Genomic DNA, 4,559 nt, shown 5'->3' with positions numbered 1-4,559 from the left:
TAGTAAAGTGTGGCATCAACTTTGCTCACTTAAAACGTTGCTAAAATGTTTGTCAACTTGTGCGGGTGTAAGGATTATATTAGGATTAGACGGTTTGAATGAATCCTGTATTTTTGGCAGTCATTTAACAACATTTCGATTATTTTGCAGGTCCAGAGAGTGGCAAGGACGAAAAAAAACAAATAAAGAAGAATTTGCAAAAGATTGACTACGTAAGGAAGTTGAGTATATGAAAATAGAGAATAATAGAGCATTTATAAGAAAAATAAAAATAAAAAAGAGGATAAACAAAAATAATTCAGAGCATAAAAATTATGAGTAGGTACAATAGCTCAGAGAGAATAAAGATGAAAATGGCACGAAAACAGTCGTAAATATTATGAGAATTGAATTTTAATCGTCTTTATTATAAAATATTTTTAAAAAAAAGGCAATTACAAAATGATCTTATTCTAAATTTGTAATACTACTAAAGTTAATCGTTACTGAGACTGACTCACGTTTACGAACATTTCAATACGTATCTGTATGATGATTTATTGTGTAAATAGAAGATAGACAAAAAGACAGAAATATTATTTAAAAAAAGAAGAGTAGTGGAAACGAAATAAGTAGGTACGATGCACAAGTCAAACGTCTAAATCTAGAAAAATACGCAACGAAATTATGAAAGTTGTAAAAAATTTATGACAAAATTAATTAATTAAATTAAATAAATATACTAAAAAATAAATTAAAAAATATATTAAAAGTCATTTTGATGAAACGAGTAAAGAAACTGAATTTACCACGAAAACAAAAAGAAAAAACATTAGAAAAGAAAGTTAATTACTTTGTAAGAGACGTTCCAAAATATTAAGTTCAGAATGTACAAAAGGTTATTGTTTAATGAAACACTCCCGCGGGAATTGAATGAAAAATCCAAAAATCCAAAAAATACCGAAACAAGGTTATCAGTTTGTCAGCATGAGAAATTACTATAAATTCAATGGCTTGATTGATATGATTATGCAAAGTGAAATTTGTGTAAATTACTAATTTTATGTTTATGATTTATTATTTCCATGTTTTGATGTTATATGATGATATTATGATGATGAGCGATAGCTGAAAATCAGTGCGTTGCTTTTGGGCAACACCTGCACTGAGCTATGGCCTGTTTGGCTTGCTGCAGCACTCACAACTTGCTTTTTAATTAATTGTAGATATATGTCGTTTATTGTGTATATTTATATAACTGCCTCCGTGGCTGAACGGTTACCATGCCGGACTGCCACGCAGAGGTCCCAGGTTCGATTCCCGGGCCGGGAGAAATGTTTGTATGGCTTACATTTATTTCTCTCGTGAGTTTGGGTGTAATTTGTGGTTTTCTATGTGTGAGTCCATGGCACCCGCGACACAGGGTTTCCCTAGTGCGGGGCTATGTTGAATGTGTGCGTTATTTTTTTTATTTATTTTTTTATTTATTTGATTTCATTCCTTTTTGTTATATTGTATGTTTTGTTTTGAAGTTTTTTCTTTTGTCATCTTTCTTTCTTTAGCTATTTGTTGTTTCATATTATTGTGTGTGCTTGTGGTAAGTCAATAAACGTATTCTATCTATCTATCTATCTATCTATGTTTTTAAGATGTTACCTACATTTTTCATTTTGAAAAAACTAGATTGATGGTAAGATTGATGGCTACTTATATGAGTCTCTTTTCATAAATTTATATTTCTACGTAGTTTATATATAAAAATATCAGTTGTTGCGACAACTATAGATAAATCCAATTTTTACTACAATTTATTAGATTAATTTTAGTATTTATATATTTACTCACTTTGCACTCATAAAAATGCCATTACTTTCTACAAGCACTCGTTACCATTATGTCATATTTTCATAATGCAATTGGTAAATATCATTAAATTCCATACACACTCATCACCATCCTGATACGTTTTATTACCATCTACGCCTTCATTACCTTCCTTTAAATTATACCTAAATAAAGTATATGGTCTCCTAGAGTGCCTTTCTCTTACATTTATTGCTCATGGGTATAAGAACCATTGTCATGTTTTAATTTCGACGAAAACGAGAATATTTTGAACTTTAAAAAACGTGCGAATTTGAACGACTCGCGAGAACCATCCAGTAACATTTGTGTTTCCATTTCGACATCAGCAAATACAATGAGGCCCTATAGCTAGGCGGCCGGCGGCATTAAGTCTCTGTACAGTCAGTGTCGACTAAGCATGCACTTGTATACGCAAACCACTCATTTCATCAGATCAGTCATTTAGACCGACTTACGCCGCAAGCATGCAGTGCAGTCCTTTTGGTAGCAACATAAGGGCTAGCGCAACTGGCGGACGGGTGGGCAGAGAATTTTTATCAATGTATATTTTATCCTCCTATAAACAAGGTATACATTTCAATACTCTGAGACCGACCTCGGAGCATCACGTCGCATTTTTCTCTGCGAGAGCATTAAAATTTATATCTATTAAATTTCAATAGCATAAAAGATACATTGATAAAAATATCCTTGCCTTGCCTTACACCAGTTTGCGCTGGCCCTAAATATTATCAGGAAAAAAATCCATGTTCGTTTCATGGCAATTTTTTTAACGGCAACGTCAACGTAATGACAAATCGAATCCCACTGTAAAGCACCACCTTAGAGCTTAGAGGATGGAAAAAAATTAATGAATACACTATCTACTCATTGACAAACATATTAAATGAATGTGAATTGTATGACTTTTTTACTTAGAATATCAATATTAAGTCTGCTGACATAATGCTTAACCTTAGCTGACATAATGCTTAACCTTGGGCTTTATTGCGATCGTACTCACAAACACGGCCAACATGTTTACTAGTGAATGTAAATATTTAAATCGTTTTCGAAAAACCAATAACTTGGAGATTCTAGCCAATATGGCAATTGAATAAGGACATTGCATAGCCAGCTGTAGCTATGGCACACTGAAAAATACATCAAGCTTAAAACTTTGTACTTGGGATTGTTATTATTACACTCACCAACAGTGTAGGGTGTGCGGCTCACAAGGGACCTGGGTCTTAGGGGGCGACGAGCACCGTTAATATTTGTAGTTGTACCATTTACACCAAAATTTCCGATCAATGGGGAAATTATAACTGTAAATAATCAACTCATTTTGGTTGTGTACCTACTGGAGGGCGCCAAGGTATTTATTGCATCCAGGCGCTACATGAGCTCGTGTTAGCGTTGTTATCACAAGCAACATAGGGTCAAATTTAAATCTTAAGTATCAATAATCATTAATCCTAAACAGAAATTTAAATAAATATTGCACGATTCTACTTGTTACTACATTTTATTTGGGAAACAAATTCACGAGAATTCCATTACAACAAAAGAGGCTTAAAAGCAAATTTCTGTAGCGCGATTGTCACAATAAAGCTCGAAAAAAAAATTTAGTTTTGACGTGAACGATTGAAAAGCGCGTCGAATTTCTGCTCGCATTTGTGCTTATTTTTAATAAATTAAAGAAAAATCGCTAGTTGTAAAGAGAGATGTGCTGTTCCTTTAAGGTTCAAGTGGATGTGTTGTGATAATGTGATGTTTAGTTTCATCTGAAATGGAGACAAATGCGAATCAAAAGGGTAAGTACTCTTTACTCATGTCTTGTTTGTGTATGAATAACTGTACCTTCTAACATGCGACACGGCTTTAGGTGACGTGCAATGTCTTAAAATCGTAGTATTCAAGTATTTTCATCTTTATTGTGTGGTGTTGGTACGGAAAGGCTTTACAAGTAATTTGGCAGGTCTTTATTTCGGGCGTCCTTTGGGGGAAATTGGCTTATCTTACTTTTGACGTGTTCTTATCATTGCAAAGTTTGGTACGATAGAAAGAATGCAGAATTTATTTTGTAGTTGATATTATTGTTCACTGTTCATGTATTTCTGTGTTATGGCTATGAGTCATGGTCTTGGCATTGTGATGTCATATGCATGTTAAACGCTAATAAACAAAAAGCGCGACGGTCCTTCATATTAGCATTTGAACACATTAAGTGGAAATTAGTTAGTGGCAACTTCTTGATTTGAGCTCATTTAGTGTGCAGACAGTGTTAACTACTTGGTGTATGTTTTCAATTGATTAAATCAGCCGTTTTTATTTTAATTAATATAAATATGCATAATATGTTAATTTTCCCATAGAAGATTCTGTCTGTGTGCTGGTCGCAGTCATCCTCTGATGATTCTATCATGTCTGTCATCATCAACAACTAGAAAACTAATTTCACCAAACCAGCTAACCTTCATTCTCAATTTAACTCTTACTAGATGCTATGTACCACATGATTCTGCTTATAGATTCCTAAATTTACCTACATCCTCCGCTACTGTCACTTCTGGAAATCATCAATGTCAATTATTTCATGGCCAATGCCCACTCCTCACTAATATTTACTTTGTCTAAATTTCCAAAATCTTAATAAGATAAAATTGTACGAGTAAGTAATTGCTCTATACTGACTAAATATTTTATTACAAAATACTAAACAAAGAATCATT

This window comes from Hyposmocoma kahamanoa, unplaced genomic scaffold (assembly GCF_003589595.1).
Source record: "Hyposmocoma kahamanoa isolate Upper Pololo Valley unplaced genomic scaffold, ASM358959v1 66, whole genome shotgun sequence".
In the NCBI taxonomy this organism is placed as follows: Eukaryota; Metazoa; Arthropoda; class Insecta; order Lepidoptera; family Cosmopterigidae; genus Hyposmocoma; species Hyposmocoma kahamanoa.
The sequence above is the reverse complement of the archived record's forward strand: the minus strand, read 5'-3'. Positions refer to the sequence as shown.